This window comes from Trachypithecus francoisi, unplaced genomic scaffold (assembly GCF_009764315.1).
Source record: "Trachypithecus francoisi isolate TF-2019V2 unplaced genomic scaffold, Tfra_2.0 Lachesis_group0, whole genome shotgun sequence".
Lineage (NCBI taxonomy): Eukaryota > Metazoa > Chordata > Mammalia > Primates > Cercopithecidae > Trachypithecus > Trachypithecus francoisi.
Genome location: NW_022681453.1, coordinates 10406774 through 10433722, shown reverse-complemented (window position 1 = coordinate 10433722; position 26949 = coordinate 10406774). Strand labels below are relative to the sequence as shown.

Below are 26949 nucleotides of genomic sequence, written 5' to 3'. Positions count from 1 at the left end.
GTTCAGATGCTCCTTTTCTTCTCTCCTTCTCTGCCACACAGTTCTTCTGCTCCTTGGCTCTTCTGCTCATCGCCTCACAGACCCAGAGGTTTAGGGTTTATATGGGTACAGGATACAGGGTATAGTAGGCCAAAAGGCAACATTTTCGGCACAAAACCAGGAATACCTGTTCCCATTTAAGGCCACAGGTTTCCAGGCTTTAGAGTGGGGCCTTTGCTGGGAAACCATCCTCTTCTACTCAGTATTTCCCTGTCTCCTGTCTGCATCACTTTCTTCAATTTGGGGAAGTTATTCCAGCATTAGAGCTCCCTAGGTAATAAGTTGAGACTTCTATTGCAATTGTTTTTAGTTTAATTTATCCCTGTCCGCAATGTTGTTTTCTTTTTTTTTTTTTTATTATACTTTAAGTTCTAGGGTACATGTGCATAACGTGCAGGTTTGTTACATATGTATACTTGTGACATGTTGGTGTGCTGCACCCATCAACTCGTCAGCACCCATCAATTCATCATTTACATCAGGTATAACTCCCAATGCAATCCCTCCCCCCTCCCCTCTCCCCATGATAGGCCTCGGTGTGTGATGTTCCCCTTCCCGAGTCCAAGTGATCTCATTGTTCAGTTCCCACCTATGAGTGAGAACATGTGGTGTTTGGTTTTCTGTTCTTGAGATAGTTTGAAAACAGTATGGCGATTCCTCAAGGATCTAGAACTAGATGTACCATATGACCCAGCCATCCCACTACTGGGTATATACCCAAAGGATTATAAATCATGCTGCTCTAAAGACACATGCACACGTATGTTTATTGCGGCACTATTCACAATAGCAAAGACTTGGAATCAACCCAAATGTCCATCTGTGACAGACTGGATTAAGAAAATGTGGCACATATACACCATGGAATACTATGCAGCCATAAAAAGGGATGAGTTTGCGTCCTTTGTAGGGACATGGATGCAGCTGGAAACCGCAATGTTGTTTTCTTTACTCTCTTAGGCATTGTTCCTGAGAATAGCTCCAAAAAGCCATTTGGATGCAATTATTCAGCTCAGGGGCTGTTTCTTGTGGAATCCAACCTATGACTGTTGATGCCAGGAGTGGTCCCGGGAAGGAGACTCTGAGAATTTTGGAGCTGGCTGGGAATAAGAGTCCTGTCATTGTTAGCAGGTAGAATATGGTTAGCCTCTGTCCTGTAATTATTAAAACTCTCATAGGTGATAAAATGATGTGGGAATAGGCAGGTGAAATATCTCAGTCCTTGGAAAGTTAGAAGGAGCATAGCAATGATAAGAAAAGGGGAATCAAATGACTCATTCCCTCAGTGCATTGAAGGATAATAAGCAGCTAAGGGAGACTAATGATCAATTTAAGGCAAAATATGAAAGTTAGTTTTGGTGGCAAAAAAAATTCTTTTTCTCTATTGGAAAGGGGAGAAAAATTTGAAGAGTTAATTATAAGAGTAGTGGATCTCTTGAAACAGTTGAATTCTCTACCCTTGCCAGTCAAGTCTGTTATGTCAAGGTCAGCACCTGGTTAGGAACGAGTGAGACTTTGAGACATGTCGTGGTGACATCTGAGCTAAGGCACTAAAAACACCTTGAAACCCCAGTTTTTTTCTGAACTCACTGGTACTGCATTAGTGACCCAGTTTTCTCCACTAAAAATTAGCATTCTGAGGCTGGGTGCGGTGGCTCACGCCTGTAATCCCAGCACTTTGGGAGGCTGAGGCGGGCGGATCATGAGGTCATTAGATTGAGACCATCCTGGCTAACATGGTGAAACTCTGTCTCTACTAAAAATACAAAAAATTAGCCAGGCGAGGTGGCGGGCGCCTATAGTCCCAGCTACTTGGGAGGCTGAGGTAGGAGAATGGTGTGAACCCGGGAGGGAGAGCTTGCAGTGAGTGGAGACGATGCTACTGCACTGCAGCCCAGGCGACAGAGTGAGACTCCATCTCAAAAAGAAAAAATAACCCAAAAATTGGCATTCCCTCTTTGTTGAAAATGATTCAGAAAGATTTGTCTTACAAAGCAACATGTACCTTCCTTCTCTCAAGATCTACTTCCACTTTATCTCCTGGTCACAGGACAAGAAAAATAAACTGGAGTCAGGAGAACACAGTCTAGGCTGGGAATCTCAGGTCCTGCTAATGGAGGAAAGGAACTATTGTAAAACCTAGAAAATATGTACTATCAGGAGCTGGGAAATGATGGGTACTGGATCTTGAGGATGCTGGATCAAGTGGGGAGAGAATAAAAGGTTGGATAAGAGAGAATTTGCTGATATAGGACCACCTTCCAGTGATACAGAATATAACACCCTGGCAAGGACCCTGAAGATTGGTACCAATATGCTAGTCATTGACTTTCAGAAGCTTAGAAAAACTGATGTTAGAAATTCTAGAACTGTCATGCAAATAGTAGAAAGAGATCAAAGGCTTAGAGAAGTGGCTTGCTAGAGTGGATATAGTATATAAGGATCAAAATAGCTACCAGCTGACTATGGGAGGTAGGTATTTTCTATGGAAGGACCCAGAGGACACACCATTTAGCAATACAAAAAGAAATGTGCAGGTGAGAGGGGTTCCAGCATCATTGAAAAACTTAGTAGTGTCTTTCAAGAGAAGATCAGTGCTAACTTCCTCACAGCAATGGGGATGATTAGATCCAAACATTAAAACAAACAAACGGAGGGGCAGAGCAAGATGGCCGAATAGGAACAGCTCCAGTCTCCAACTCCCAGCGCGAGCGACACAGAAGACCGGTGATTTCTGCATTTTCAACTGAGGTACTGGGGTCATCTCTCTAGGGAGTGCTGGACAATCGGTGCTGGTCAGCTGCTGCAGCCTGACCAGGGAGAGCTGAAGCAGGGCGAGGCATTGCCTCACCTGGAAGCGCAAGGGGGAAGGAAATCCGTTTTCCTAGCCAGGGGAACTGAGACACACAACACCTGGAAAATCGGGTAACTCCCACCCCAATACTGCGCTTTAAGGAAACAGGCACACCAGGAGAATATATCCCACACCTGGCGGGAGGGTCCCACGCCCACGGAGCCTCCCTCACTGCTAACACAGCCTTCTGCGGGGATCTATCCGCAAGGCAGCAGCGAGGCTGGGGGAGGGGCGCCTGCCATTGCTGAGGCTTAAGTAGGTAAACAAAGCCGCTGGGAAGCTCGAACTGGGTGGAGCTCACAGCAGCTCAAGGAAGCCTGCCTGTCTCTGTAGACTCTACCTCTGCGGACAGCGCACAGCTGCAGTCCAATAGGGGAAAGAGCGGGGGCTGGTGCAGACGCGAACGACTCTGTCTGACAGCTTTGGGGAGAGCCGTGGATCTCCTAACGCGGAGGTTGAGATCTGAGAACGGACAGACTGCCTGCTCAGGTGGGTCCCTGACCCCTGAGTAGCCTAGCTGGGAGACATCCCCCACTAGGGGCAGTCTGACACCCCACACCTCACAGGGTGGAGTCACCCATGAGAGGAAACTTCCAAAGGAAGAATCAGACAGGTACACTCGCTGTTCAGCAATATTCTATCTTCGGCAACCTCTGCTGCTGATACCCAGGCAAACAGGGTCTGGAGTGGACCTCAAGCAATCTCCAACAGACCAACAGACAGTCCTTCTGACTGTCAGACGGAAAACTATCAAACAGGAAGGACACCTATACCAAAACCCCATCAGTACGTCACCATCATCAAAGACCAGAGACAGATAAAACCACAAAGATGGGGAAGAAGCAGGGCAGAAAAGCTGGAAATTCAAAAAATAAGAGTGCATCTCCCACTGCAAAGGAGCGCAGCCCATCGCCAGCAACGGATCAAAGCTGGTCAGAGAATGACTTTGACGAGATGAGAGAAGAAGGCTTCAGTCCATCAAACCTCTCAGAGCTAAAGGAGGAATTACGTACCCAGCACAAAGAAACTAAAAATCTTGAAAAAAAGTGGAAGAATTGACAGCTAGACTAATTAATGCAGAGAAGATCATAAACGAAATGACAGAGATGAAAACCATGACACGAGAAATACGTGACAAATGCACAAGCTTCAGTAACCGACTCAATCAACTGGAAGAAAGAGTATCAGCGATTGAGGATCAAATGAATGAAATGAAGCGAGAAGAGAAACCAAAAGAAAAAAGAAGAAAAAGAAATGAACAAAGCCTGCAAGAAGTATGGGATTATGTAAAAAGACCAAATCTACGTCTGATTGGGGTGCCTGAAAGTGAGGGGGAAAATGGAACCAAGTTGGAAAACACTCTTCAGGATATCATCCAGGAGAACTTCCCCAACCTAGTAGGGCAGGCCAACATTCAAATTCAGGAAATACAGAGAACGCCACAAAGATACTCCTCCAGAAGAGCAACTCCAAGACATATAATTGCCAGATTCACCAAAGTTGAAATGAAGGAAAAAATCTTAAGGGCAGCCAGAGAGAAAGGTCGGGTTACCCACAAAGGGAAGCCCATCAGAATAACAGCAGATCTCTCGGCAGAAACTCTACAAGCCAGAAGAGAGTGGGGGCCAATATTCAACGTTCTTAAAGAAAGGAATTTTCAACCCAGAATTTCATATCCAGCCAAACTAAGCTTCATCAGTGAAGGAGAAATAAAATCCTTTACAGATAAGCAAATGCTTAGAGATTTTGTCACCACCAGGCCTGCCTTACAAGAGACCCTGAAGGAAGCCCTAAACATGGAAAGGAACAACCGGTACCAGCCATTGCAAAAACATGCCAAAATGTAAAGACCATCGAGGCTAGGAAGAAACTGCATCAACTAACGAGCAAAATAACCAGTTAATATCATAATGGCAGGATCAAGTTCACACATAACAATATTAACCTTAAATGTCAATGGACTAAATGCTCCAATTAAAAGACACAGACTGGCAAACTGGATAAAGAGTCAAGACCCATCAGTCTGCTGTATTCAGGAGACCCATCTCACATGCAGAGACATACATAGGCTCAAAATAAAGGGATGGAGGAAGATCTACCAAGCAAATGGAGAACAAAAAAAAGCAGGGGTTGCAATCCTAGTCTCTGATAAAACAGACTTTAAACCATCAAAGATCAAAAGAGACAAAGAAGGCCATTACATAATGGTAAAGGGATCAATTCAACAGGAAGAGCTAACTCTCCTAAATATATATGCACCCAATACAGGAGCACCCAGATTCATAAAGCAAGTCCTTAGAGACCTACAAAGAGACTTAGACTCCCATACAATAATAATGGGAGACTTCAACACTCCACTGTCAACATTAGACAGATCAACGAGACAGAAAGTTAACAAGGATATCCAGGAATTGAACTCATCTCTGCACCAAGCGGACCTAATAGACATCTATAGAACTCTCCACCCCAAATCAACAGAATATACATTCTTCTCAGCACCACATCGCACTTATTCCAAAATTGACCACATAATTGGAAGTAAAGCACTCCTCAGCAAATGTACAAGAACAGAAATTATAACAAACTGTCTCTCAGACCACAGTGCAATCAAACTAGAACTCAGGACTAAGAAACTCAATCAAACCGCTCAACTACATGGAAACTGAACAACCTGCTCCTGAATGACTACTGGGTACATAACGAAATGAAAGCAGAAATAAAGATGTTCTTGGAAACCAATGAGAACAAAGATACAACATACCAGAATCTCTGGGACACATTTAAAGCAGTGTGTAGAGGGAAATTTATAGCACTAAATGCCCACAAGAGAAAGCAGGAAAGATCTAAAATTGACACTCTAACATCACAATTAAAAGAACTAGAGAGGCAAGAGCAAACACATTCAAAAGCTAGCAGAAGGCAAGAAATAACTAAGATCAGAGCAGAACTGAAGGAGATAGAGACACAAAAAACCCTCCAAAAAATCAATGAATCCAGGAGTTGGTTTTTTGAAAAGATCAACAAAATTGACAGACCGCTAGCAAGACTAATAAAGAAGAAAAGAGAGAGGAATCAAATAGACGCAATAAAAAATGATAAAGGGGATATCACCACCGACCCCACAGAAATACAAACAACCATCAGAGAATACTATAAATGCCTCTACGCAAATCAACTAGAAAATCTAGAAGAAATGGATAATTTCCTGGACACTTACACTCTCCCAAGACTAAACCAGGAAGAAGTTGAATCCCTGAATAGACCAATAGCAGGCTCTGAAATTGAGGCAATAATTAATAGCCTACCAACCAAAAAAAGTCCAGGACCAGATGGATTCACAGCTGAATTCTACCAGAGGTACAAGGAGGGCTGGTACCATTCCTTCTGAAACTATTCCAATCAATAGAAAAAGAGGGAATCCTCCCTAACTCATTTTATGAGGCCAACATCATCCTGATACCAAAGCCTGGCAGAGACACAACAAAAAAAGAGAATTTTAGACCAATATCCCTGATGAACATCGATGCAAAAATTCTCAATAAAATACTGGCAAACGGATTCAGCAGCACATCAAAAAGCTTATCCACCATGATCAAGTGGGCTTCATCCCTGGGATGCAAGGCTGGTTCAACATTCGCAAATCAATAAACGTAATCCAGCATATAAACAGAACCAAAGACAAGAACCACATGAGTATCTCAATAGATGCAGAAAAGGCTTTTGACAAAATTCAACAGCCCTTATGCTAAAAACGCTCAATAAATTCGGTATTGATGGAACGTACCTCAAAATAATAAGAGCTATTTATGACAAACCCACAGCTAATATCATACTGAATGGGCAAAAACTGGAAAAATTCCCTTTGAAAACTGGCACAAGACAGGGATGCCCTCTCTCACCACTCCTATTCAACATAGTGTTGAAGTTCTGGCTAGGGCAATCAGGCAAGAGAAAGAAATCAAAGGTATCCAGTTAGGAAAAGAAGAAGTCAAATTGTCCCTGTTTGCAGATGACATGATTGTATATTTAGAAAACCCCATTGTCTCAGCCCAAAATCTCCTTAAGCTGATAAGCAACTTCAGCAAAGTCTCAGGATACAAAATTAATGTGCAAAAATCACAAGCATTCTTATACACCAGTAACAGACAAGCAGAGAGCCAAATCAGGAATGAACTTCCATTCACAATTGCTTCAAAGAGAATAAAATACCTAGGAATCCAGCTTACAAGGGATGTCAAGGACCTCTTCAAGGAGAACTACAAACCACTGCTCAGTGAAATCAAAGAGGACACAAACAAATGGAAGAACATACCATGCTCATGGATAGGAAGAATCAATATCGTGAAAATGGCCATACTGCCCAAGGTTATTTATAGATTCAATGCCATCCCCATCAAGCTACCAATGAGTTTCTTCACAGAATTGGAAAAAACTGCTTTAAAGTTCATATGGAACCAAAAAAGAGCCCGCATTGCCAAGACAATCCTAAGTCAAAAGGACAAAGCTGGAGGCGTCACGCTACCTGACTTCAAACTATACTACAAGGCTACAGTAACCAAAACAGCATGGTACTGGTACCACAACAGAGATATAGACCAATGGAACAGAACAGAGTCCTCAGAAATAATACCACACATCTACAGCCATCTGATCTTTGACAAACCTGAGAGAAACAAGAAATGGGGAAAGGATTCCCTATTTAATAAATGGTGCTGGGAAAATTGGCTAGCCATAAGTAGAAAGCTGAAACTGGATCCTTTCCTTACCCCTTATACGAAAATTAATTCAAGATGGATTAGAGACTTAAATGTTAGACCTAATACCATAAAAACCCTAGAAGAAAATCTAGGTAGTACCATTCAGGACATAGGCATGGGCAAGGACTTCATGTCTAAAACACCAAAAGCAACGGCAGCAAAAGCCAAAATTGACACATGGGATCTAATTAAACTAAAGAGCTTTTGCACAGCTAAAGAAACTACCATCAGAGTGAACAGGCAACCTACAGAATGGGAGAAAATTTTTGCAACCTACTCATCTGACAAAGGGCTAATATCCAGAATCTACAAAGAACTCAAACAAATATACAAGAAAAAAACAAACAACCCCATCAAAAAGTGGGGAAAGGATATGAACAGACATTTCTCAAAAGAAGACATCCATACAGCCAACAGACACATGAAAAAATGCTCATCATCACTGGCCATCAGAGAAATGCAAATCAAAACCACAATGAGATACCATCTCACACCAGTTAGAATGGCAATCATCAAGAAGTCAGGAAACAACAGGTGTTGGAGAGGATGTGGAGAAATAGGAACACTTTTACACTGTTGGTGGGATTGTAAACTAGTTCAACCATTATGGAAAACAGTATGGCGATTCCTCAAGGATCTAGAACTAGATGTACCATATGACCCAGCCATCCCACTACTGGGTATATACCCAAAGGATTATAAATTACTCTACTACAAAGACACATGCACACGTATGTTTATTGCGGCACTATTCACAATAGCAAAGACTTGGAATCAACCCAAATGTCCATCTGTGACAGACTGGATTAAGAAAATGTGGCACATATACACCATGGAATACTATGCAGCCATAAAAAAGGATGAGTTTGCGTCCTTTGTAGGGACATGGATGCAGCTGGAAACCATCATTCTTAGCAAACTATCACAAGAAGAGAAAACCAAACACCGCATATTCTCACTCATAGGTGGGAACTGAACAATGAGATCACTTGGACTCGGGAAGGGGAATATCACACACTGGGGCCTATCATGGGGAGGGGGGAGGAGGGAGGGATTGCTTTGGGGAGTTATATATGATATAAACGTCATGCACATGTACCCTAGAACTTAAAGTATAATAAAAAAAAAAAAAAGAAAAAGAAGGGTGAGTACAACACAAGACAGTTGGAGAGACCATATTCACCTAACTTTGATTACAAAAAACACACAAACAAACAAACAAACAAACTAGCAAACAAAAAACAGGTGGTGGCATTTAATGGTCAGAAATTGTGAGTGTAATTATTTTAATGGACTGTCAGCCAGGGGTCTGGTCGGTGAAGAGCTTTGAAGATAGTTAACAGAACATGTATCCTTAGGGCAGCCAACAGGCATCACTCAATGTGTGCGATCAAAAGAAATCAAGGTGGGCCGGGGCAGTGGCTAACACCTGTAATCTCAGCACTTTGGTAGCCTGAGGCAGGTGGGTCATTTGAGGTCGGAAGTTCGAGACCAGCTGGCCAATATGATGAAACCCTGTCTATACTAAAAATACAGGGCCAGGCGCAGTGGCTCACACCTGTAATCCCAGCGCTTTGGGAGGCCGAGGTGGGCCAAGGTGGGTGAATAGCCCAAGACTATTCACAGTAGCAAAGACTTGGAACCAACCGAAATGTCCATCAGTGACAGACTGGATTAAGAAAATGTGGCACATATACACCATGGAATACTATGCAGCCATAAAAAAGGATGAGTTCATGTCCCTTGTAGGGACATGGATGAAGCTAGAAACCATCATTCTGAGCAAACTATCACAAGGACAGAAAACCAGACACCACATGTTCCAACTCATAGGTGGGAATTGAACAAAGAGAACACTTGGACACAGGATGGGGAACATCACACACTGGGGCCTGTCATGAGGTGGGGGGACGGGGGAGAGATAACATTAGGAGATATACCTAATATAAATGACGAGTTAATGGGTGCAGCACATCAACATGGCACATGTATACATATGTAACAAACCTGCAGGTTGTGCACATGTACCCTAGAACTTAAAGTATAATAATAATAATAACAATAAAAGAAAAATTGCCCAAGATAAGAATATACAGAAATTTCTGCGCAGTGGCAATTAGCTTGACTGCTTGGTCAGAGATTGGAAAGAAAAAAATGGAAACCTTGGGGACAGGGAGGTCTGGGGAAGAGGTATGTGATATACCTATTGGAGTAAGTACAAGTTTGAGAAGTTTCTATGTAATTTATTCATGCCTACCAGAAAGCGTTTGTCATGAAAACGGCACTGAACTCAGTGGACAGAATGACTCTGTCTGCTGCTGGCTGACATGTGACAGCCAGCCTCTGTCATCAGCTCCTGCAGTGCTGGTACAACGAATGCATGAAGAGACTGTCAGGGATGAAAACAATTCATGGGTGCTACCAACATCATGGACTGATAATCACCATGGCTAACTACCACTGCTATTGGATATTCAAGTAGCCTGCATCAGAGAATGACACTCAAGCCTGATAGGATGCCATCTTTCAAGGAGACTAACCAGTCACTTGGTGCCAAGTTGATTCCATCCTCAAATAGGCAGCAATTCATTTTTACTGGAATCAGCACATATTCCAGGTATGGGTTTTCATTTGCCACTTTTGGAACCTCAACCATCTCCAATATCTGAAGGTTTACAGAATGCTTGATCCATAGACATAGTATCCCACTTGATACTGTATCAGACTAAGGACCATTTTAAAGAGAAAAAAGGGATGGCCGTGGACATATCACAATGAAGAACATTGTTCCCATGACAGAGCATACCACCAAAAAGCTGCCAGTCTTACAGAGTGATCAACAGCTTTTTGAAGGCATAGAGGCACAAGCTTGCAGATAACACTCTGCAAAGATGGGGTGCCATTCTCCAGGATGCAGGATACATCCTAAATCAGTGATCATTATCTAGTGGTATGTCGCTAGTAGACAGAAGGAAAGTGTAAAAGTAAGAGTGGCCCCTTTTGCTATTACTTCTAGAGACCCACATGAAGAATTTGTGCTTCTGACTCTGCTGCAATGAGCTCTGTAGGTCTATCTAGCATTTTTGTTCACAGAAGACGGGTGCTTTTACTAGCAAGATTTTAAGCTCTATTTACATCTCAGTCAACCAGCACTTGAGATTTCATGTACAAAGACCAGGAAAAGAGTCACCATTCTGGCACAGATAATGGACCCTGATCATTACAAGTATATATCACTGCCATTACATATTGGGGCAGGCAAGAATACATGTGGCAGCCAGGTGATCCACTCCCTACCCAATATTCCACATAGTTCAAAAATTAGCAGTAAAAATTTTGTTTACACAATTAGCTGGGGACTTACTGCAATATTCAAAAAATTTAAAAAAGTAGACTGTCATAAGAAAAGGTATTTTTTATGTGTTCATCATTCCTGTCTTTAAATCTGGAAGGTAGACGAGAAATTAAGAAGACAACGGATGGCAGAGGCCCAGAGGCTTAGTTCTTAAATACATTTGTGCTATAGTTTCACTGGCTTTCCTTTCTCTAGAGTGTGGATAAGCAGTAACCAAAACAAAGGAACAAAACTATGAGAAATCCACAAATAAGTAGAGAGTTTTCTGGCCTTTCCATGTGGGAGAGATGAGAGTCGATGAAAAAACAAACAAAACAAAGCGAGCTTTGTGGCTTATTTCCCACAGATATCTGAGAGCAACCTTCTGCCAGGATTTGCCCTGCCCACAGGCGTTAGCATGGACTTGAAGACTGCAGTGCGGCTTCCACTTTCTCAATTTTCCAGAGGTCATACTCCTCAAACTCCAGAGGAATAAGATGTAAGTATAATTGGTGACCATAGAGCCCATGAGTCAAATTAGTCTGACCTAATTATTTGAAAATATAACTTTCTCTGCTTTTTTTTTCTAAAATTATTTTAAACTTGATCAAGCAAAGGGTACGTGGTGTTTCCTGCCATGTCATGAAAACAAAAAACAAATAGAGTCCTGTTGGGCAATACTAATCATTATACAGAAGAGAAATTTAGCCTCTTTTTATTTTACTGTTAAAATCTATGTTTCATGGAAATTCTGAAACTCAATTTTATAAGACTAAAATCAATGAAGAATTTTGCTAGTCTCATTTATTGTTGAGTCCTCACGCTAGGAAAGACTGGAGGCTCTGAGGAAAAGTTCATGCTGTTTTTATATCCATGTTGCTAAGGTGATTTTGTGAGATGAAAACACACTGGCAACTCTCCATTAATTTGTTTACAAAAGAATATGAATGAGTTTCACCTCCTACAGTCAGGAGCACTTCAGCTTCTGCTTAACTCTAGCAAACCATGAACCAACTAGCAAATTAAATAAAAATTCCTTCAGTTACTGTTGAGGTACAATTACTCTCAGCAGAAACATATATAATCTGTTAAATAGTCCCAATTAACTAACTATTTAAAGCACAAAGTGAAAAACAGAATATATGTGAAACTAAGTGAGGAAAAGATAATTTGATTCCAAAATGAAATTTTTCTTGCTTTTCACAGTAAGTGTCTTATCTCTCAGTCAAAATGGTTTAGAAAAACAGGTGGCTTGTTGCCTTTTGCAAGTGTGTGAATGTGTAGAATAATATATTTGTATTTAATCGTTAATTATTTAATACAATGTGGATTTTTGGACGGGGCAGTGAGGAATGGGGCAGAGAGGGTGTTAGCTGACTTTGTATGAATAATACCAAGGAAATGCAGTAAAGGTCTAGATGTTTTAATGCTTAACGACACCATATTGCTTTGTACATTTCTTCTGAAACCCCAAGCATATTTTTTTGCATTATTGCATCAGAAGAAAGACTAATCATGGAGCACTGATTCAACTTTATGGGACACCTGGCAAAAATAGTCATACTACAGTGTACTGGCCTCCTAGGATAAGCAAGAAGTAAAATTCTTATCATGATATAAGAGAACATGATTACAACAGGCCATCAGTGAAGTTGTCATGGATTCTGGTGCTCAATTGCCTAGGTCTGCTACTTTCTACTTCATGATATAGGAGCAAATAACTTAACCTCTATATCCTGTGTCATCCTCTGTAGAAGAAGAAGAATAAAAGTAACTTATCAACAATTAACAGATTTAACCATATTATGTCAGTATTTATTATATTTTTAAAATAGATGTGGTTTGAATTCTTTAGTATATAGAGAATAAATTTAAATTTCAGGGCCAGAAAGTCTATTTTTTCTTAATATGAGGAATATGCATTTTGTATAGGTTTTACACAAATCTCTACCAAGATCTTCTGTTCTCTAACTCTAAATTCACTAAAAGAATCCCATAATTTGACTACAGGTTGACTTCTCAAATTATTTGGTTTGCTGGAAGCTGAACAGTATTGCCCACAGTAGATTAAAAACCTAGAAATAACCTAACATAGCATGACCACTTTTCCTGTTCTTGCATCTAAAATTTTCTTTTTCTTTCTTTCTTTCTTTCTCTTTCTTTCTTCTTTCTTTTTCTTCTTTTTCTTTCTTTCTCTTTCTTTCTTTCTTTCCTCTTCCTTTTTTCATTTCCTTTTCCTTTTCTTTTTCCTTTTCCTCCTTCCTTCCTTCCTTCCTTTTCTCTCTCTGTCTATATCTGTCTATATATGTTTTTGGGTTTTTTTTTTTTGAGAAAGGATCTCCCTTCCTTCCTTCCTTCCTTCCTTCCTTCCATCCTTCCTTCCTCCTTCCTTCCTTCTCTCTCTCTCTCTCTCCGTCTATATCTGTCTATATATATATATATATATATTTTTTTTTTTTTTTTTTTTTGAGAAAGGATCTCATTCTGTTACCCAGGCTGGAGTGCAGTGGTATAACCTCAGCTCAGTGTAGCCTTGACTTCCTGGGCTCGGGTGATCCTTCCACCTCAGCCTTTCAAGTAATTGGGATTACAGGTGTGCACCACCATGCCTGGCTAATTTTTGTATTTCTTGTAGAAATGGGGTTTCAGCATGTTGCCCAGGTTGGTCTCGAACTCCTGGGCTCAAGTGATCCTCCCAAAGTGCTAGGATTACTGGCGTGAGCCACAGCTCCAGGTTGCATCTACAATATTTTAATTGAGGAAAAGAATATGGATTGGTAGAATCTTAGGGTTGAAAGGACTCTTAAAAGGCAAAATTCCTTAAACCCAGAGGCGGAGGTTGCAATGAGCTGAGATGGTGCCATTGCTTTCAGCCTGGGTAACAAGAGCAAAACTCCATTAAAAAAAAAAAAAAGGCAAAATTCCACCCAATACAGGTGCTCTTATTCCCTCATATATTTATTCTGCTGATTATTGAACACTCCTTAAGGGCAAAAACTGTCTTATTTTAATTCTGGATCTTGCCATTGATATAGTGCCTGCACTGAGGCAATGCTTATTTGGAATGGAATTCATTTATTCTTCCATTAAGCATATATTGAGTATCCAATAAATGCCAACACTTGGATAAGCTATGGAGTTATAAAGATAAATAGTACAGAGTTTCTGCTCTTTAGGAGCTCATTATATTGGAGGGTTATGCAAACTAAATATTATACAGTAGGGGCTAGATGAGATTGATCAACAGAATGTAGCAGGTTGTACACGAACGGCAGTGTTCTCTTTAAACTTTTGGAACGGGGAATTATGCCCTTGGTCTCACACTTGCTCTCCAACAGTCTGACTTTTGTGCTAGCAATGACCAGCTCTGTAGGATAGTAGTGGGCAATCTCTAAGTATGTCTTGGCATGTAATAAGGAAACTGCCAGCCCAGGCCTTTTGACATTTCATCGTCTTTTGGAGACTTGAGATGTCCATCTTACAGTGATAACAAGGGTCAAAATGGGGTCTGGACCACAAAGACTAAGGCTGTCTCATGAATGAGTGATTCATTGATATTTTAATTCATTGAAAGCCTGAGACAGTGAGCCTCAGAGAACTCTCCCTTACTCCACCTACGTGGTCCTTCAGGAAGTGCCTGAACAGCAGGAAGCTCACTCCTGGGTAAAGCAGCCCTTTATGTTGTCAAAAGATTCTTATGTTGAATCTTGTCTACCTCCTTGTAATTACCAATAATCAGTGCCAATTCTGCCATCTGGAACAAGATATAAAGTTAAGCACTTTACCTTGTAACAGGCATTTGAACAAAAGAGGATCCCTGAAATTATTATGATACCACATCATCTTATCTTTTGGTTAAATATTTCCAGTTCTCTCTCTCTCCAGTTCCTTCAAGCATTCCTCTTGCCACAATTCCTCAGACTTCTCAGTTTGAGGCACTCAATTTGTCAGTGATCCTCCTAAAATATGGAGCTTGGGATTGGACACTGTCAAGATCCACACCACATTAAAATAGCTTCCCAGGAGGCCTAGGCTACATCTTGCAGAACAGAAAATAGGTTGCAGAAACACAGCATGGAATCACTTTGCCCTCTGTAAAGCCCTTTTACAGATGTACGGTATACAGTATATCAGTATATAATACTTTGTAGATTTTCTCTCTCTTTTTTTTTTGAGATGGAGTCTCACTCTGTTAGTTGCCCAGGATGGAGTGCAGTGGTGTGATCTCAGCTCACTGCAACCTCTGCCTCCTGGATTTAAGCAATTATCCCTGCCTTAGCCTCCTGAGTAGCTGGGACTACCACGCGTGCCACCATGCCCAACTAATTTTTGTATTTTTAGTAGAGATGGAGTTTCACCATGTTGGCCAGGATGGTCTCGATCTCCTGACCTCCGCCTGCCTTGGCCTCCCAAAGTCCTGGGATTACAGGTGTGAACCAGTGTCCGGCCTCGTTGTTGTTTTTTTAAATCTCATACATCAAAGGGGTTAAATGACTTTGTTCAGAGCCAATGGCTCAACAGTACCTATAAGAAGAAAAGGCAACTTTAGTTGTTCCTTAATTAAGACTGTTGTAGCATAGGGAGTGTTGAGAAATTAATTTGGCAGCCTAAATTAACATGCATGACTGTAACAATTATCTCCAATTTACTTTTTTGAGAAGCTAAGCAAGTATTGATTCATTTCTGCAGACTCCTATGAGTAATCACATTCAAAGTAGACAACATAAATTATTAAGAACCTGCTTTTGCTTGGTAACTAACTTCATGCTGAAAGAGCAAATGTCAAAATACATTAGAAGAAATGGTTTGAATCATTTTTTTGTTAACTTTAAGAAAAGCTCACCAAAACTAACTTATAAGTGCATGTCTTAGTTTCTGTATTGCTTTTCAGAAAATCACATTTTAGTGCTAGAAGGAAACTGAGGAGCCATCCAACCTAATCCAAATAGGAATATGTGGAGGTAGGAAAGATTTTATGATTGTGAAAGCTGGAGATTTAGCAACCTAATTGATTTTTTTATCAACCAGCAATTATTTTTTAAGCTAGAGTAATTAAATCTCTTAATACTCAGAAATCACTCAATATAATTGTGACTAAGTTTTGTTTAAGGACTCTAACTGACTGTAACTAAGAAGAAGATAAGGGGATACAATAATAGGTAATGGTTCATTCTTTCTATAGGTAATATCTTAGTATTTGCAATTCAGTGTTAAATCTATTGACCCCCAACAACTTGTTGAAAAGGCTTGTTGGTGACATAAATGGTGGCAGTGTTTGGTGATGAGATAAGTTAGGGTTTTAAATTCTTTTTGTTTGTACTTTTTCATATCACTTTTTTTTTCTAGTGGAACCTATATTCTTTGTAATTTGAAAACTTATATGCATTAATATTTTAGAGAAATATATTTTCTATTTCTGACTCTCTGCAATGAAGAGAAAACTAGGAGGTCACAAAATGACTTTCTGTTAAAAGTCTAAGTAGATTATAGTTTATCTAATGCTACTTTCTTACTTGTATGTTCAACCTCTGTTCCACCTCTGGCCTGGGGTACCAGGTACCAGTGCCTGTCATGCAACTAGAGCCTTTGCTTTGCCTTTTCCCACCCACATTCCTGTCCCCTGCATGGTTCATCTCTACTTACACATCACACAGCTGATGCAGGGGCAGCAGGCTGCACACAAGCCTGGTGGCAGTTATATAGGTTTCTATTTCATGGTGGTGAGAAAGTAGCTGTAGTTGTAGAATTGTGGCTGATTTTACTATTGTTTCTTTTTTACATCTGTATATTCTAGCACTTATGTATGGGAATATTATTTAGGTTAAAGTCAGTAAAAATTCTATAAAGTATGTTTGTAAGTAGCAGTAGTTTATATTACTTATTTACTATTATTATTATTATTATTTTATGTATTTATTTATTTTTTTTAGAGAGAGTCTCACTCTGTCACCAGGATGGAGTGCAGTGGTGCGATCTCGGCTCACTGCAACCTCCACCTCCTGGGTTCAAGCGATTCTCCTGCCTCAGCCTCCCAAGTAGCTGGGACTACAGGCATGCACCACCACACCTAGCTAATTTTTATGTTTTTAGTAGAGACGGGGTTTCACCATGTTGACCAGGATGGTCTCAATCTCTTGACCTTGTGATCTGCCCACCTCAGCCTCCCAAAGTGCTGGGATTACAGGCGTGAGCCACCATGCCCAGCCAGATTATATTACTTATAGATGACTTATAAAATAGGTTAGATTTTATTTTCTGCAATACAGGAAGGATATAAACATTTTAGAAGAGATTGAGATTAGCGATTTGCCTGTGACTACATAGTGAGGAAACAGAGAGACTCTAAAATAATTATCTTTATGTGAAGTGTTTATTAATTTTTTTTGTATTTAGTCTTAAAAAGCTGAGGCAAGTTAGTAAGAAATAAAAAGAGAAAGGCTGGAACTGTTTAGCATATAAGAATAAAATGAATTATATGATGGATTTTCCTTTTCTTTATTTTCCTCAATAGCCAACATTTGCTCATTTTTCTCTACTTTAATAAACAGCCAATGTAAAATTGCTTCTGAAGACCTGAATTTGGAACAGCAAGATTTGAGGGATAAAAACTTGTTTTGCAAATGTATGGTATAAATGGAATAAAGCTGATATTGATGAATGCTCATGATAAGAAAATGCAGAAGACTGAGAATGACTTTTAAAAGAAATCAACTGTCTTGTAGAATGTTGCATTTTGACTTTTAAGTCAATCTGCATTTTTAAAAAACAGATAAGTTAAGCCTATTTACATGTAGTAATTTGATGGATATTTGATTTTTTTATCTGCAGATGATAATTCATAACATAATATTTACTGGATATCTTCCATTCAGTAGTGTTACTGAAATATCAGGGGTTCAGTCTAGGTCTTGCTGCTCACTGCACAGAAAGCCAATCACTGAGATGAGTACTGCCAGGGAAGAAGGCTTTAATGGGGTGCTACTGCTAAGGAGATGGGAGATCAGTCTCAAATTCTTCTCCCTGACTGATTAAAAATAGGAGTTTATATAGCAGGGAAGACTTGTTAACTACATGCAGGAGGACAGCAATTAGAGAGGGTTAAACAAGTGGAGTTGGTTAACAGGAAGCAGGTAGCCACTTAGGCAATCGTGATGAGTGAGGGGTCTGAGGGCTCACTGTCCAGATAAGGTGATCTGGTAAGTGCATCAGTTCCTTGATGCTATCTGGGAGGCCTGATGGTTAGTTTCCTGACAAAGGAACTCAGATAAGACAAATGGGGGGCGGAGCAAGACGGCCGAATAGGAATAGCTCCAGTCTCCAACTCCCAGCGTGAGCGACACAGAAGACCGGTGATTTCTGCATTTTCAACTGAGACTTCACCTCTGGGGACAGGGCACAGTTAACAACAACAACAACAAAAGCAGCAGGAACATCTGCAGATGCAAACGACTCTGTCTGACAGCTTTGAAGAGAGCAGTGGATCTCCCAACACCGAGGTTGAGATCTGAGAAGGGACAGACTGCCTGCTCAAGTGGGTCCCTGACCCATGAGTAGCCTAACTGGGAGACATCCCCCACTAGGGGCAGTCTGACACCCCACACCTCACAGGGTGGAGTACACCCCTGAGAGGAAGCTTCCAAAATAAGAATCAGACAGGTACACTTGCTGTTGAGCAATATTCTATCTTCTGCAACCTCTGCTGCTGATACCCAGGCAAACAGGGTCTGGAGTGGACCTCAAGCAATCTCCAACAGACCTACAGCTGAGGGTCCTGACTGTCAGAAGGAAAACTATCAAACAGGAAGGACACCTATACCAAAACCCCATCAGTACGTCACCATCATCAAAGACCAGAGACAGATAAAACCACAAAGATGGGGAAAAAGCAGGGCAGAAAAGCTGGGAAATTCAAAAAATAAGAGCGCATCTCCCACTGCAAAGGAGTGCAGCCCATCGCCAGCACGGATCAAAGCTGGTCAGAGAATGACTTTGACGAGATGAGAGAAGGCTTCAGTCCATCAAACTTCTCAGAGCTAAAGGAGGAATTACGTACCCAGCGCAAAGAAACTAAAAATCTTGAAAAAAGAGTGGAAGAATTGACAGCTAGACTAATTAATGCAGAGAAGGTCATGAACGAAATGACAGAGATGAAAACCATGACACGAGAAATACGTGACAAATGCACAAGCTTCAGTAACCGACTCGATCAACTGGAAGAAAGAGTATCAGTGATTGAGGATCAAATGAATGAAATGAAGCGAGAAGAGAAACCAAAAGAAAAAAGAAGAAAAAGAAATGAACAAAGCCTGCAAGAAGTATGGGATTATGTAAAAAGACCAAATCTACGTCTGATTGGGGTGCCTGAAAGTGAGGGGGAAAATGGAACCAAGTTGGAAAACACTCTTCAGGGTATCATCCAGGAGAACTTCCCCAACCTAGTAGGGCAGGCCAACATTCAAATTCAGGAAATACAGAGAACACCACAAAGATACTCCTCGAGAACAGCAACTCCAAGACACATAATTGCCAGATTCACCAAAGTTGAAATGAAGGAAAGAATCTTAAGGGAAGCCAGAGAGAAAGGTCGGGTTACCCACAAAGGGAAGCCCATCAGACTAACAGCAGATCTCTCGGCAGAAACTCTACAAGCCAGAAGAGAGTGGGGGCCAATATTCAACATTCTTAAAGAAAAGAATTTGAAACCCAGAATTTCATATCCAGCCAAACTAAGTTTCATCAGTGAAGGAGAAATAAAATCCTTTACAGATAAGCAAATGCTTAGAGATTTTGTCACCACCAGGCCTGCCTTACAAGAGACCCTGAAGGAAGCCCTAAACATGGAAAGGAACAACTTGTACCAGCTATTGCAAAAACATGCCAAAATGTAAAGACCATCAAGGCTAGGAAGAAACTGCATCAACTAACGAGCAAAATAACCAGTTAATATCATAATGGCAGGATCAAGTTCACACATAACAATATTAACCTGAAATGTTAAAGGACTAAATGCTCCAATTAAAAGACACAGACTGGCAAACTGGATAAAGAGTCAAGACCCATCAGTCTGCTGTATTCAGGAGACCCATCTCACATGCAGAGACATACATGGCTCAAAATAAAGGGATGGAGGAAGATCTACCAAGCAAATGGAGAACAAAAAAAAGCAGGGGTTGCAATCCTAGTCTCTGATAAAACAGGCTTTAAAGCATCAAAGATCAAAAGAGACAAAGAAGGCCATTACATAATGGTAAAGGGATCAATTCAACAGGAAGAGCTAACTATCCTAAATATCTATGCACCCAATACAGGAGCACCCAGATTAATAAAGCAAGGCCTAAGAGACTTACAAAGAGACTTAGACTCCCATACAATAATAATGGGAGACTTCAACACTCCACTGTCAACATTAGACAGATCAACGAGACAGAAAGTTAACAAGGATATCCAGGAATTGAACTCATCTCTGCACAAGCGGACCTAATAGACATCTACAGAACTCTCCACCCCAAATCAACAGAATAACATTCTTCTCAGCACCACATCGCACTTATTCCAAAATTGACCACATAATTGGAAGTAAAGCACTCCTCAGCAAATGTACAAGAACAGAAATTATAACAAACTGTCTCTCAGACCACAGTGCAATCAAACTAGAACTCAGGAATAAGAAACTCAATCCAAACCGCTCAACTACATGGAAACTGGACAACCTGCTCCTGAATGACTACTGGTTACATAACGAAATGAAGGCAGAAATAAAGATGTTCTTTGAAACCAATGAGAACAAAGATACAACATACCAGAATCTCTGGGACACATTTAAAACAGTGTGTAGAGGGAAATTTATAGCACTAAATGTCCACAAGAGAAAGCAGGAAAGATCTAAAACTGACACTCTAACATCACAATTAAAAGAACTAGAGAGGCAAGAGCAAACACATTCAAAAGCTAGCAGAAGGCAAGAAATAACTAAGATCAGAGCAGAACTGAAGGAGATAGAGACACAAAAAAACCCTCCAAAAAATCGATGAATCCAGGAGTTGGTTTTTTGAAAAGATCAACAAAATTGGCAGACCGCTAGCAAGACTAATAAAGAAGAAAAGAGAGAGAAATCAAATAGACGCAATAAAAAATGATAAAGGGGATATCACCACCGACCCCACAGAAATACAAACTACCATCAGAGAATACTATAAACACCTCTATGCAAATAAACTAGAAAATCTAGAAGAAATGGATAATTTCCTGGACAATTACACTCTTCCAAGACTAAACCAGGAAGAAGTTGAATCCCTGAATAGACCAATAGCAGGCTCTGAAATTGAGGCAATAATTAATAGCCTACCAACCAAAAAAAGTCCAGGACCAGATGGATTCACAGCCGAACTGTACCAGAGGTACAAGGAGGGGCTGGTACCATTCCTTCTGAAACTATTCCAATCAATAGAAAAAGAGGGAATCCTCCCTAACTCATTTTATGAGGCCAACATCATCCTGATACCAAAGCCTGGCAGAGACACAACAAAAAAAGAGAATTTTAGACCAATATCCCTCATGAACATCGATGCAAAAATTCTCAATAAAATACTGGCAAACCGGATTCAGCAGCACATCAAAAAGCTTATCCACCATGATCAAGTGGGCTTCATCCCTGGGATGCAAGGCTGGTTCAACATTCGCAAATCAATAAACGTAATCCAGCATATCAACAGAACCAAAGACAAGAACCACATGAGTATCTCAATAGATGCAGAAAAGGCTTTTGACAAAATTCAACAGCCCTTTATGCTAAAAACGCTCAATAAATTCGGTATTGATGGAACGTACCTCAAAATAATAAGAGCTATTTATGACAAACCCACAGCTAATATCATACTGAATGGGCAAAAACTGGAAAAATTCCCTTTGAAAACTGGCACAAGACAGGGATGCCCTCTCTCACCACTCCTATGCAACATAATGTTGGAAGTTCTGGCTAGGGCAATCAGGCAAGAGAAAGAAATCAAGGGTATTCAGTTAGGAAAAGAAGAAGTCAAATTGTCCCTGTTTGCAGATGACATGATTGTATATTTAGAAAACCCCATTGTCTCAGCCCAAAATCTCCTTAAGCTGATAAGCAACTTCAGCAAAGTCTCAGGATACAAAATCAGTGTGCAAAAATCACAAGCATTCTTATACACCAGTAACAGACAAACAGAGAGCCAAATCATGAATGAACTTCCATTCACAATTGCTTCAAAGAGAATAAAATACCTAGGAATCCAACTTACAAGGGATGTCAGGACCTCTTCAAGGAGAACTACAAACCACTGCTCAGTGAAATAAAAGAGGACACAAACAAATGGAAGAACATGCCATGCTCATGGATAGGAAGAATCAATATTGTGAAAATGGCCATACTGCCCAAGGTAATTTATAGATTCAATGCCCCCATCAAGACCAATGAGTTTTCACAGAATTGGAAAAAACGGCTTTAAAGTTCATATGGAACCAAAAAAGAGCCCGCATTGCCAAGACAATCCTAAGTCAAAAGGACAAAGCTGGAGGCGTCACGCTACCTGACTTCAAACTATTCTACAAGGCTACAGTAACCAAAACAGCACGGTACTGGCACCAAAATAGAGATATAGACCAATGGAACAGAACAGAGTCCTCAGAAATAATACCACACATCTTGAGCCATCTGATCTTTGACAAACCTGAGAGAAACAAGAAATGGGGAAAGGATTCCCTATTTAATAATGGTGCTGGGAAAATTGGCTAGCCATAAGTAGAAAGCTGAAACTGGATCCTTTCCTTACTCCTTATACGAAGATTAATTCAAGATGGATTAGAGACTTAAATGTTAGACCTAATACCATAAAAACCTAGAAGAAAATCTAGGTAGTACCATTCAGGACATAGGCATGGGCAAGGACTTCATGTCTAAAACACCAAAAGCAACGGCAGCAAAAGCCAAAATTGACAAATGGGATCTAATTAAACTAAAGAGCTTCTGCACAGCAAAAGAAACTACCATCAGAGTGAACAGGCAACCTATTGAATGGGAGAACATTTTTGCAATCTACTCATCTGAGAAAGGGCTGATATCCAGAACCCACAAAGAACTCAAACAAATATAGAAGAAAAAAACAAACAACCCCATCAAAAAGTGGGGAAAGGATATGAACGGACATTTCTCAAAAGAAGACATTCATACAGCCAACAGACACATGAAAAAATGTTCATCATCACTCGCCATCAGAGAGATGCAAATCAAAACCACAATGAGATACCATCTCATACCAGTTAGAATGGCAATCATTGAAAAATCAGGAAAGAACAAGTGTTGGAGAGGACGTGGAGAAATAGGAACACTTTTACACTGTTGGTGGGATTGTAAACTAGTTCAACCATTATGGAAAACAGTATGGCGATTCCTCAAGGATCTAGAACTAGATGTACCATATGACCCAGCCATCCCACTACTGGGTATATACCCAAAGGATTATAAATCATGCTGCTATGAAGACACATACACACGTATGTTTATTGCGGCACTATTCACAATAGCAAAGACTTGGAATCAACCCAAATGTCCATCTGTGACAGACTGGATTAAGAAAATGTGGCACATACACACCATGGAATACTATGCAGCCATAAAAAAGGATGAGTTTGCATCCTTTGTAGGGACATGGATGCAGCTGGAAACCATCATTCTTAGCAAACTACGACAAGAACAGAAAACCAAACACTGCATGTTCTCACTCATAGGTAGGAACTGAACAATGAGATCACTTGGACTCGGGAAGGGGAACATCACACACCAGGGCCTATCATGGGGAGGGGGGAGGGGGGAGGGATTGCATTGGGAGTTATACCTGATATAAATGATGAATGATGGGTGCTGACGAGTTGATGGGTGCAGCACACCAACATGGCACAAGTATACATATGTAACAAACCTGCACGTTATGCACATGTACCCTAGAACTTAAAGTATAATAAAAAAAAAAAAAATTAAAAAAAAAACAAAAAAAAGTTGAGCTCGGCTGGGCACAGTGGCTCATGCTTGTAATCCCAGCACTTTGGGAGGCTGAAGCAGGTGGATCACTTGAGGTCAGAAGTTTAAGACTAGCCTGGCCAACATGGTAAAACCTCATCTCTACTAGAATACAAAAATTTCAATTTTTAAAATAAAGAAATTTCAATTTCTAAAAAAAAAAAAAAAAAAAGACAAATGTAACTTTCTCAAGTTCTGAGACTGAGAGTGTTAAATTCTATGTTTACTCAAAAGAAGCCATAAACATCAGTTCTATGGAACAATTGGGTTGGTTTCAGCAGTCTATTTTCTTTGCTTTTTTTTTTTTTTTTTTTTTGAGATGGACTCTTGCTCTGTCTTCCAGGCTGGAGTGCAGTGGTACGGTCTTGCCTTACTGCAAGCTCTGCCTCCCAGTTCATGCCATTCTTCTGCCTCAGCCTCCTGAGTAGCTGGGACTATAGGTACCCGCCACCACGCCTGGCTAATTTTTTGTATTTTTAGTAGAGATGGGGTTTCACCATGTTAGCCGGGATGGTCTCAATCTCCTGACCTCATGATCTGCCTGCCTCGGCCTCCCAAAGTGCTGGGATTACAGGCATGAGCCACTGTGCCCAGCCTTCTTCACTTTTTAAATTAAATGTTTTCTTTTATTTTGCAATACTTTTTGTATTTAGAAGGATTTGTATTTTTAAAAAGTATTACCTTATTTTAATTATTTCATTTAACGTTCTTAGTCCTTAGTTAGATTTTAACTACTCTGTCACCCTTAAATAATTTCCTTTTATTTCTACCTGTTATCTTTATAGCAGTCAATTAACGTATTCTATTTTCACTGTTTTATTTCTTTTGTGTTATTTTGATTTTGACAGAGCAAATAATATTTACATACTAATTTTTCTCTCTCATTCTCACCTATGTTATAGTCATAGATCTATAATTAAGCATATTACCAGTTATTTTGCTGTTTTCCCTAATGATCTCTTTGTTAAAATAAATTCATCCTTTAGTAGATTACCAGGAAAGACTCCTGGGTGTCTTTAATATCTGAAAAACAGTGTGGCTGGATATAAAATATTTTCCTTACATTTCTCCCTTTAAGTTTACGGGCAGTGCTATCACACTGTTTACTTGCTTTGTCTGTTGTTGACAAGAATTGTGATGCCAACCTGATTTTCCTTCCTTTGTAAATGACTTTTTGATTTTTCCTGGAAACCAAGAGGGATCTTTTCTTTTAAATTTCAATAATTGTACTAGGATATGTCTCACAGTTGACCTTTCTGGACTGATTATTTTTCTTTAGATAAAAGATAGATCCATTCAATATATAGATCTAGGCCTTTCTCTATTTCAGAGAACTTTTATTGAATTATAGTTTTAAATATCAGTTCCTACCCATTGGGAACTGGGTTGCTAGAAGACAGGGTAAGGAGGAACTTTCATTCTACTTTTTGTGTTTTGTGCTATATGTGATTTATTCAAAAATAAATAATTAGTGAAAAAGACCAAACCCTCATTTAATATACTGAATATGCTTTGCAATCTTCCTTTCCTTTCCTTTCCTTTCTTTTCTTTTCCTTTCCTTTCCTTTCCTTTCCTTTCCTTCCTTTCTTTTCCTTTCCTTTCCTTTCCTTTCCTTTCCTTCCTTCTTTCTTCTTTTTTTTTTTGAGATGGAGTCTCACTGTGTTGGTCAGGCTGGAGTGCAGTGACATGATCTTGGCTCACTGCAACCTCTGCCTCCCAGGTTCAAGCGATTCTCCTGCCTCAGCCTCCCAAGTAGTTGGGATTATAGGCACCTGCCACCACACCTGGCTAAGTTTTGTATTTTTAGTAGAGACGGGGTTTCACCATGTTGGCCGGGCTGGTCTTGAACTCCTGACCACAGATGATCCACCTGCTTCGGCTTCCCAAAGTGCTGGGATTACAGGTGTGAGCCACCACACCTGGTCACTTTGCTGTGTTTGCCACTTGTTAATAGAAATATATTGAAATACTAAAAATACCTGGATGTGCTATATGAAGCAATTTAATGAAAGTAGGTGTTATGTCCTCTATAAGGTAACTTTTAAAGTATTACTCTATGCTGTGCTTCTAAATATTCGGAAAATAAATTGGTTTATTGGTTTAGTATCAAAAAAAGTTCTACTGCTCTGATAATCTGATCTGTTTTCAACATGTATGTACTAAACTGTGGTACCATCATGTTTCACTCTTTCCTTTGGCAATTAAAAGCGGTAGTACTAAGTTAGTCTGAACTATTATTGCATTATTAAGAGTAACATTACATCCTTTTTTTTAAACTTTTAAGTTCAGGCATATATGTGCAGGATGTGCAGGTTTGTTCAATAGGTAAACGTGTGTTTTGGGGGTCTGTTGCACACATTAGTTCATCATCCGTGTCTTAAGCCTAGTATCCATTAGTCATTTTTTCTGATCCTCTTCCTCCTCCAAACCTCCAACCTCCAATAGGCCCCAGTGTGTGTTGCTCACCTCTATGTGTCCATGTGTTCTCATCATTTAGCTCCCACTTTTAAGTGAGAAGATGCAGTATTTGGCTTTTTGTTCCTGTGTTAAGACATGATCTTGTTCTTTTTTTATAGCTGCATAGTATTCTGTGAAGTATATGTACCACGTTTTCTTTTTTTTTTTTTTCTTGAGACGGAGTCTCTCTGTCGCCAGGCTGGAGTGCAGTGGCATGATCTCAGCTCACTGCAACCTTCACCTTCTGGGTTCAAGCGATTCTCCTGCCTCAGCCTCCTGAGTAGCTGGGACTACAGATGTATGCCACCATACCCAGCTAATTTTTGTATTTTTAGTAGAGACGGGCTTTTACCATGTTGGCCAGGATGGTCTCAATCTCCTGACCTCATGATCCATCTGCCTCGACCTCTCAGAGTGCTGGGATTACAGGTGTGAACCACTGCCCCAGACCCATATTTTCTTT

The 26949-nt window shown here is 40.2% G+C and overlaps 1 long non-coding RNA gene across 1 annotated transcript in view; it reads left to right on the top strand.

Moving 5' to 3' along the window:
• The window catches only part of LOC117079756, a 69924-nt gene that overhangs the window by 33160 nt on the left and 9815 nt on the right, over positions 1-26949 (top strand). The window contains exon 3 of the long non-coding RNA XR_004435602.1: positions 11352-11483. This is a non-coding gene — a long non-coding RNA (uncharacterized LOC117079756). The remainder of the gene's footprint in view (positions 1-11351; positions 11484-26949) is intronic.